Here is an 11,012-nt window from a genome sequence, read left to right on the forward strand (position 1 = left end):
GTTGCGCCTAGGCCACAGGAGCCGTTGCTGCTATGCCTGGTGGCAACGAACCAGGTGGTCAGCGCCGCACTAGTGGCGTAGAGAGAGGTTGGCAACGAGGTAATGGCAGCGACAGAGCCCAACACCACCAATGCAGAGACGACACGACTAGTTGATGTGCCGCCGAAGAAGAAAATGATGCAGCACCCGGTCTACTTTGTTAGTTCCCTCCTGCAGGGAGCTAGATCAAGGTACTCCGGCGTGCAGAAACTGCTCTTCGGCCTTCTTATGGCCTCGAGGAAGCTGCGTCACTACTTCCAGGCACACGAGGTCACTGTTGTCACTCGCCTCCCTCTGCAACGGATATTGCACAATCCAGATGCAACGAGAAGAATTGTGGAATGGGCACTGGAGCTGTCCAGCTTTGGCCTCAAGTTTGAAAGTACTTCGACGATTCAGAGCCAAGTCCAGGCAGAGTTCATTGCAGAATGGACCGCAACACCTGGCGAAGAAGCCCAAGAGACTGCTCTCCCCAGCAAGGAGACAAGTTGTAGTTGGATCATGTACTTTGATGGAGCTTTCTCCTTACACGGCGCCGGGGCTGGCGTACTGCTTGTCGCGCCCACCGGAGAGCACCTCAAGTACGTGATCCAGATGCACTTCCCCAGGGAGGTGTCAACAAACAATACGGCAAAGTACGAAGGGCTGCTTGCCGGTCTTAGGATCGCGGCGGACCTCGGAGTCAAGAAGCTCATCGTTAGGGGCGACTCGCAGCTCATCGTCAAGCAAGTCAACAAGGACTACCAGAGCCCGTTGATGCAGGACTACGTCGATGAAGAGAAAGCTGGAAGAGCGCTTCAACAGTATATAGGTTGAATATGTTCCCCGAGCGGAGAACGATATCGCCGATTACTTGTCAAAACGCGCTGCCCTCAAGCTACCTGTGGAACCAGGTACCTTTGTGCTCCAGCTAACTCAGCCATCCGTTGATCCATCAACAGAGCAGAACAAGAGGAGGAAATCAGGACCCGGCAAGTACTTTCCCGCCGAGCTCCCCGGAGCCGCCGACAAGGATGTTGCCAGGGACACTGGGCCCGCCACGGGACGGCTAGCTCCGGCGGAGCGTCAAGCTCTTGCCGTCGAGACAGCCGCTCCTATAGTGGAGGAAACGCCTTTAGTCCTCGCCTTTGAGCCCCAGGCTCCAGCATGGGCACAATATATCGTCCGATTCCTCCAAACAGGGGAACTTCCTGAAGAGCAGGAAGAAGCGGAAAAAGTAGCCTGTCGCTCTACCATGTACCAGTTCATCGATGACGTCCTTTACAAAAAGAGGCCGAACGGTGTGAAATTGAAGTGTATCCCTCTGGAGGAAGAACTGGAGCTATTGGTGGAGATACACGGAGGCATATGTGGATCCCACATCGGGTCAAGGGCCCTTGCCGGCTAGGCATTTCGGCAAGGCTTCTTCTAGCCCACCGCCCTCCAGGATGCGACGACACTAGTCACCAGGTGTGAAGCGTGTCAGTTCCATTCAAAGAAGCTTCATCAGCCAGCTCAAGCCCTTCAAACCATTCCTCTCTCCTGGCCCTTCTTGGTCTGGGGGCTCGACATACTGGGCCCTTTTCCCCGCGCTGTCGGGGGCTTTGAGTACTTGTATGTTGCAATCGACAAGTTCACAAAGTGGCCGGAGGTGGAGGCAGTGAGGAAGGTCACAGCTCAGTCAGCCGTCAAGTTCTTCAAGGGACTAGTGTGTCGTTTTGGTGTACCCAACAGGGTCATCACCGATAACGGCACACAGTTCTCAAGTAGCACCTTCATGCAGTATATCCAAGACCTCGGCAGCAAAGTCTGTTTCGCTTCCGTTGCTCACCCATGAAGCAATGGTCAAGCTGAGAGGGCAAACGCTGAGGTACTGCGAGGCTTAAGGACCAAGGCCTTTGACAGGCTGCACAAGAGTGGAAGGCGCTGGATTGATGAGTTGCCGACGGTTCTTTGGTCGATCAGGATGACGCCAAATAGAGCCATCGGCCAGACACCCTTTGCCCTGGTATACGGGGCAGAAGCAGTTCTCCCCACTAAACTCATATACGGGTCACCTCGAGTGCTCGCTTATGATGAGCTTGGGCAAGAGCAACTAAGGCAAGATGACGCAATGCCCCTCGAGGAAGATCGTCTTTGGGCGGCTGTGAGAGTAGCACGCTACCAGCAAGCCTTGCGCTGCTACCATAGCCGCAAGGTTCATGCCCGAAGCCTTGAGGAAGGCGACCTTGTCCTTCGGCGCGTTCAATCGGCCAAGAATTCCAACAAGTTGACGCCAAAGTGGGAAGGCCCTTATCGGGTAATACGAGTCACCAGGCCCGGTGCAGTCTGCCTGGAGACCGAAGATGCCGTTCTGGTGAGTAACTCCTGGAACATCGAGCATCTTCGCAAGTTTTACCCGTAAGGCGCGGCTTGCCGGGCCCCCGGCAAGCCACCTTTTGTACAAGCATTGCCGATGATGCATGTAACCCTTTGTACAAAGCCAGGCGCAGACCCTGAGCACAAATAAATGAAGCGTTGGTGCCCTAAGTTATAGCATGCATGCTAGGTCAAGTCTCGTCCTTGGTTAGGGTTGATAGTGCTTAGCGTTGACTAACCCCTAGCTTAGAGGTCGAGTGTGCGTCTCTTTGTCTTTCTTTTGTCTTCTTTGGTTCACAAGACACACGGATATCCATGCCGAACCACTTGGGGAGGAAAAGAAGATGAACAGACCAGCATCTAGCCCCCGGAAAGCCAGCATTGCCGGGGGCTGCAAGAGCAAAGATTCACCCACGGCGAACCAGGGTTGCCGGGGGCTGCATCTTCAGATAAGTTCTTCATCCCTTATCATGCATTCCATTATGGACTGAGGTATGTGAAACCTCGTTTTCCCCTAAGCTACCATGCTCCCATAACTCTAGGCCCTAGGGCTCGTTCCTGGGGCCAGGTTTGGTAGTAGTCGCGGCAGCGAGAGGATGAAACAAGGAGCCTGAACCCACCTCATCCCTGCCTCCGCCAAAGGTGTGAGAAAGGTCGAGCGAAGTGGGGAGACGGCAAGGCCTGTTGCTGGGCAAGGAAATGTTTATCTTAAAGATATCAAGGATTTACTCCTTGTCGTGGGTTTTACCCACAAAAAAAATGACCCGACAAGCATCCCTTTTTCATTAAAAACATTCCACTCAGGTACAGTCCATAGGGAATGAAAAACATGAATGATGGGATTACAAGTTTTAAATTCAGCTAAGGCCCGAAGGCTTACAAACTAAAAAGAGATAAGGTGCCCATAATCCCTTTCTTGTCCCTCTACTCAGGAGGCAGGTCAAGGAGGCGAAAACGGCAAAAGGAGCGCCTAGGCGAGCTACGGGCGGCAGAAGACACCAAGAGAACATCTCGGTGAACGTCCGAGGGCTGGATGGTGATGGCGGCGCCGGAAGCAGAGCTCAAAGACGAGGCAGCAGGACGTCAGCACGCGTCGAAGGCGTCGGTGCCCGCGTACTCCGACTTGATGGCCTTGCCGCCCGCCCTCTTCCTCTTCCACAGCCTCCCAACGCCAGCCGCCCAAGGAGACGACCCGAGAAGTTCAGGGAGCCAGCGACGCGGATGATGGGGTCGCCGGTGCCGCACGGAGCGGCACCCGACACCTAATCGGACCCGTCATCCTGCCGCCTGCGACCCTCATCGTCGCTGCCGCTGTCCTCCTCGTCACTCGCACACGAGGAGGAGTCTTCACTATCAGAAGAGCTCTCCACGCAGCACCTTGCACGGGTCCCAAAGCACCCGAAGACCTTGACAGAGAGAAGGCCACCCTCCATCAGCTTAAAATGGAGAGTGAGCCCCTCCGTCAAGCGGTGGATATGGGCAAACGTCTTCCTTCCCCGACGAAGATACATCACTTGAGGGGTGGGGAAGTCGACGCGGGCCCGCGTGCCACTGATCCCGCAGCCCCTCATGCACAGCCACAACGACTCTAGTGGATCCAGCTCCATCTCCCACGCGAATGGAGTCGGGAGACGAAGGCGACGGCGAGGCGGCCGGCGCAGCCTGACAAAGAACTCGCAAGAGTCATCCCCAACGTGGCCCTCCATGGGGGGAGGAACTGCCGGCGGAGGCGAGGCCGGCATGCCGCCCCGTCCTCCTCTTCCCCGAGGGCCTCGGCCTCGCCCACGGCCTCGCCCCCTTCCCCTTCCCCTCGCGGCTGGCTCTGCCGCCGCGGGTGCAGGAGAAGGAGGGACGCGTTGTCGAGCGGCAACCCTTGCCGCCATCGTTGAAGGACCAGGATTCCCTCTCTCCATGACGGATGGAAGGGGGTCTGAACTTGAAGGAAGGAGGAGATGAAGGAATGCGGGACGCCATCCCCCCGTTCTTTATAAAGGAATGGGGTGAGGGCTCGGCTGCCCCGCTCAGCCAATCAAGACGCGGAAGGCGCAGGGAATTGGATCCGACATGCCGCCCCAGCCCGCGGCGGCCCGGTTTCCCGCCTCCACCATTCGCCATCCCAAGCGCATGAGAGCCACGTGGCGGGCGTGCAGGACCGAAGCGACGGGTGAGGCGACCTCTCCCCACCCCGTGATCGTGGGGAGTGGACGCCTTGAAGACCACGCCTCGGCCCCGTTCAGTAAATGGGCCGCGCCTCCATGCCTCCCTTCGTTTATGGGGAAGGCGCGAACCACCCCCTTTACTACGACGTGACGCATGCATGTAGAGCTCAGCCCCACGCATGCCGCCCACGTCACACACGCCTCCCCACACCGCGCCACGCGCGGGAGTCGTGGGAAGCGCAGTGCGCGAAGAAACTTACCGCGGTAAAAACCGCCCCGCTTGCCCGCTCACCGTTTTTGGGCCTAGCCCAACGACCCGATTGCGCTTACGTGTGGCCCAGGCCCGGGGGCTCCTGTCGGTGTACAAAAAGAGGGGTACACTTTTTGTACCCCTATAACTGTGCACGGGCAGTCTGAGCCACGGGCACCACCACACTGAGCAAGGCAAGGGAAGTGAGCCAAGGTAAGGCAGAAGCTCAGGAGAAACAGGATGATGCCAAGACCAAGACCACAAAGAGCGAAGGGGATGAAGCGGACCCCCCCCTCCCCCGCCCGGCAAGACCCTTGCCGGAAGGCAGTTTTAGCAAACCCGGCAAGACCCTTGCCGTGGCAGCTCGCCCCACGCCCACGGAGTGAGTCACCCTTGAGTCCACTGCCCCCATAGGGCAAGGATTCGGGAGACATCCCCGTGGTGGCATGCAGATCTTTGTGAAGGCATTCAAGATCAGATACACCCTTTAGAAGATGATGATCCTTGGCGTGATCCCAGCCAAGGAGGACCACAAGGCCCCCGGCAAGAGCCTTGCCGGGGATGAGAGCAGGCACCACGGCAAGACCCTTGCCGGGGCCCCGGTAAGGCCCTTGCCAAGAACACCCGTAGGGCCATCATCAGGCCCATGCCAGTCAAACCTCCACCGCCGTTCGCATGCAGCTGCCGACCCAACCAGCTGGGCAGGCACCTGCGTGGCGGCATGCAGATCTTCATGGAGACCTACCACTGCGCCACCTCAGCTGCCTGCCTGCCTACATGGCACCGCGGGCGCCGCTGGCCAGGGCGCGTGTCGACACAAGAGGGAGCGGCGACGGATGAGACATGGCTCTCCCCCGACCCCGATAAAGCAAGGACACCGGGGCAAGACGCATTAAATGCGCCTTGTCATGTAATGCAAGGGATAACCTCGCACCACTATTCCCTTCCCACCTCCTGTGTGCCAGTGTGGCCACCGCTTTCCTATAAAAGGAGGCCCGAGGGGACCAGGAGGAGGATTCGGCTTTTTAGAGCTCCTCACGCCCCATAGCTAGCTCAAGAACACAAATATACAATCCACCAAAGCAGGAGTAGGGTTTTACGCATCCTCGCGGCCCGAACCTGTATAAACGAACCGTGTGCTACCTGTTAGATCTGATGTTCTCACGACCCCGCGCCCCGCAACCATAGCAGGGATTCTTGTGATCCCATAGGTGTCGTTCATCACCGACAACAAGTGTGCTAAAAGGATAGTAGCACTGTCCCTTCTCTCTTTTTCTCTCATTTTTTATTGGGCCTTCCTTTTTTATGGCATCTTCTTTCTTTTTCCCTTTTTTTATTTATTTTTCGTCCGGAGTCTTATCCCGACTTGTGGGGGAATCATAGTGTCCATCATCCTTTCCTCACTGGGACAATGCTCTAATAAAGATGATCATCACACTTTTATTTACTTATAACTCATGAATTACAACTCGATACGTAGAACAAAATATGACTCTATATGAATGCCTCTGGCGGTGTACCGGGATGTGCAATGAATCAAGAGTGAGATGTGTGAAAGAATTATGAATGGTGGCTTTGCCACAAATATGATGTCAACTACATGGTCATGCAAAGCAATATGACAATGATGAAGCGTGTCATAATAAACGGAATGGTGGTATGTTGCATGGCAATATATCTCGGAATGGCTACGGAAATGCCATAATAGGTAGGTATGGTGGCTGTTTTGAGGAAGGTATATGGTGGGTGTATGATACCGGCGAAAGTTGCGCGGTATTAGAGAAGCTAGCAATGGTGGAAGGATGAGAGTGCGTATAATCCATGGACTCAACATTAGTCATAAAGAACTCATATAATTATTCCAAAAATCTATTAGTTATCGAAATGAAGTACTACGCGCATGCTCCTAGGGGATAGATTGGTAGGAAAAGACTATTGCTCGTCCCTGACCGCCACTCATAAGGAAGACAATCAATAAATAAATCATGCTCCGACTTCATCACATATCGGTTCACCATAAGTGCATGCTACGGGAATCACAAACTTTAACACAAGTATCTCTCAAATTCACAACTACTCAACTAGCATGACTCTAATATCACCATCTTCATATCTCAAAACAATCATAAAGAATCAAACTTCTCATAGTATTCAATGCACTTTATATGAAAGTTTTTATTATATCCCTCTTGGATGCCCATCATATTAGGACTAAATTCATAAGCAAAGCAAATTACCATGCTGTTCTAAAGACTCTAAAAATAATATAAGTGAAGCATGAGAGTTCATCTATTTCTTCAAAATAAAACCACCGCTGTGCTCTAAAAGGATATAAGTGAAGCACTAGAGCAAATGACAAACTACTCCGAAAGATATAAGTGAAGATCAATGAGTAGTCGAATAATTATGTAAATATGTGAAGACTCTCTAACATTTAAGAATTTCATATATTGGTATTTTATTCAAACATCAAGCAAAGCTAAAGAAAGCAAAATGACGCTCCAAGCAAAACACATATCATGTGGTGAATAAAAATATAGCTCCAAGTAAAGTTACCGATGAACGAAGACGAAAGAGGGGATGCCATCTGGGGCATCCCCAAGCTTAGGCTCTTGGTTGTCCTTGAATATTACCTGGCGGTGCCTTGGGCATCCTCAAGCTTAGGCTCTTTCCACTCCTTATTCCATAGTCCATCGAATCTTTACCCAAAACTTCAAAACTTCACAACACAAAACTAAAAAGAAAACTCGTGAGCTTCGTTAGCGAAAAAAAAACAAAACACCACTTCAAGGTACTGTAATGAACTCATTCTTTATTTATATTGGTGTTAAACCTACTGTATTCCAACTTCTCTATGGTTTATAAAATATTTTATTAGCCATAGATTCATCAAAATAAGCAAACAACACACGAAAAACAGAATCTGTCAAAAACAGAACAGTCTGTAGTAATCTGTAACTAACGCAAACTTCTGGAACTCAAATAATTCTACCAAAATAGGAAGACCTAGATAATTTTATTATTGATCTTCTGCAATTGGAATCAGTATTTTATCATCTTCTGGTGATTTTTAACAATTGTTTTTGTGAACAGAAAGTTTCTCGAATTTTCAGCAAGATCAAATAACTATCATCCAAGAAGATCCTATAGGTTTAACTTGGCACAAATACTAATTAAAACATAAAACCACATCTAACCAGAGGCTAGATCAAATATTTATTACAAAACAGAACCAAAAAGCAAGAAACAAGAATAAAATTGGTTTGCCTCCCAACAAGCGCTAACGTTTAACGCCCCTAGCTAGGCATGATGATTTCAATGATGCTCACCTAAAAGATAAGAATTGAAACATAAAGAGAGCATCATGAAGAATGTGACTAGAACATTTAAGTCTAACCCACTTCCTATGCATAGGGATTTTGCGAGCAAACAACTTATGGGAACAATAATCAACTAGCGTAGGAAGGTAAAACAAGCATAACTTCGAAAATTTCAACACATGGAGAGGAAACTTGATATTATTGCAATATGTAGAAGCATATGATCCTCTCTCATAATAATTTTCAGTAGCATCATGAATGAATTCAACAATATAACTATCACATAAATCACTCTTTTCATGATGCATACGCATAGAATTTTTATTACTCTCCACATAAGTAAAATTCTTCTCATGAATAGTAGTGGGAGCAAACTCAACAAAACAACTTTAATGTGCAGCATAATCCAATTGTAAATTAAAATCATGATGACAAGTTTCATGGTTATATTTATTCTTTATAGTATACGTTTCATCACAATAATCATCATAAATAGGAGGCATGCTTTCATCATAATAAATTTGCTCATCAAAACTTGGGGGACTAAACATATCATCTTCATCAAACATAGCATCCCCAAGCTTGTGGCTTTGCGTATCATTAGCATCATGGGTATTCAAAGAATTCATACTAACAACATTGCAATTATGCTCATTATTCACATATTTTATGCCAAGCATTCTAATGCATTCTTGTTCTAACACTTTGGCACAATTTTCCTTTCCATCATACTCACAAAAGGTATTAAAAAGACGAAGCGTATGAGACAATCTCAATTCCATTTTTTGTAATTTTCTTTTATAAACTAAAGTAGTGCTAAAACAAGAAACGAAAAGATTCGATTGCAAGATCTAAAGATATACCTTCAAGAACTCACCTCCCCGGCAACGACGCCAGAAAAGAGCTTGATCTCTACTACGCAACCTTCTTCTTGTAGACGTTGTTGGGCCTCCAAGTGCAGAGGTTTGTAGGACAGTAGCAAATTTCCCTCAAGTGGATGACCTAAGGTTTATCAATCCGTGGGTAGCATAGGATGAAGATGGTCTCTCTCAAACAACCCTGCAACCAAATAACAAAGAGTCTCTTGTGTCCCCAACACACCAATACAATGGTAAATTGTATAGGTGCACTAGTTTGGCGAAGAGATGGTGATACAAGTGCGGTATGGATGATAGATATAGGTTTTTGTAATATGAAATTATAAAAACAGAAAGGTAACTAATGAACGGTATTGCAATGCTAGGAAACGAGGCCTAGGGATCATACTTTCACTAGTGCAAGTTCTCTCAACAATAATAACATAATTGGATCATATAACTATCCCACAACATGCAACAAAGAGTCACTCCAAAGTCACTAATAGCGGAGAACAAATGAAGAGATTATTGTAGGGTACGAAACCACCTCAAAGTTATTCTTTCGGATCGATCTATTCAAGAGTTCGTACTAGAATAACACCTTAAGACACATATCAACCAAAACCCTAATGTCACCTAGATACTCCAATGTCACCTCAAGTATCCGTGGGTATGATTATACAATATGCATCACACAATCTCACATTCATATATTTAACAAACACAAAGAACTTGAAATAGTGCCCCAAAGTTTCTACCGGAGAGTCAAGATGAAAACGTGTGCCAACCCCTATGCATAGGTTCATGGGCGGAACCTGCAAGTTGATCACCAAAACATACATCAAGGGGATCACGTGATATCCCATTGTCACCACAGATAAGCATGAAAAAACATACATCAAGTGTTCTCAAATCCTTATAGACTCAATCCGATAAGATAACTTCAAAGGGAAAACTCAATCCATTACAAGAAAGTAGAGGGGGAGAAACATCATAAGACCCAACTATAATAGCAAAGAACGCGATACATCAAGATCGTATCACCTCAAGAACACGAGAGAGAGAGAGAGAGAGAGATCAAACACATAGCTACTGGTACATAACCTCAGCCCCGAGGGTGAACTACTCCCTCCTCGTCATGGAGAGCACCGGGATGATGAAGATGGCCACTGGTGAGGGATCCCCGCCTCCGATAGGGTGCCGGAACAGGGTCCCGATTGGTTTTCGGTGGCTACAGAGGCTTGTGGCAGCAGAATTCCTGATCTATTCTATTCCCCGATGGGTTTAGGGTATATGGATATATATAGGCGAAAGAAGTCGGTAAGGGGAGCCACGAGGGGCCCACGAGGGTGGAGGGCGTGCCTAGGGGGGTGGGCGCGCCCCCTGCCTCGTGCCTTCCTCGATGCTTCCCTTACGTACAGTCCAAGTCTTCTGGATTGCTTCCGTTCCAAAAATAACTTGCCCGAAGGTTTCATTCTGTTTGGACTCCGTTTGATATTCCTTTTTTGTGAAACACTGAAACAAGGGAAAAACAGAAACTGGCACTGGGCTCTGGGTTAATAGGTTAGTTCCAAAAATAATATAAAAGTGTTTAATAAAGCCCATAAACATCCAAAACAGATAATATAATAGCATGGAACAATCAAAAATTATAGATACGTTGGAGACGTATCAATCACATATACATGATGATACTTAACTACTAAAAGGTACAATGCATAAAATTGAAAATGAACAATACTAAAACTAATAATCCCTCCTGGGGCCAGTATTCCGACAGCCCATCTGTCAGATCACGGGTTCCGGCAAAACCCTCAAGGTTCGAACACTGGGGTGCGCGCGGAGATTTCCTCCCTACCGATCTACGCCCTAGCTTGCTATGATCTCGCGGATGAACTCGACAAACTCACAGCACAAAGGACACAATATTTATACTGGTTCGGGCCACCATTGTGGTGTAATACCCTACTCCAATGTGGTGGTGGTGGTGTATTGCCTCTTGGGCTGATGATGAATAGTACAAGGGGAAGAACAACCTCCTGAGGTTGAG

Source organism: Triticum urartu, chromosome 3A (assembly GCF_056163025.1).
Source record: "Triticum urartu cultivar PI428250 chromosome 3A, HENAU_Tu73, whole genome shotgun sequence".
In the NCBI taxonomy this organism is placed as follows: domain Eukaryota; kingdom Viridiplantae; phylum Streptophyta; class Magnoliopsida; order Poales; family Poaceae; genus Triticum; species Triticum urartu.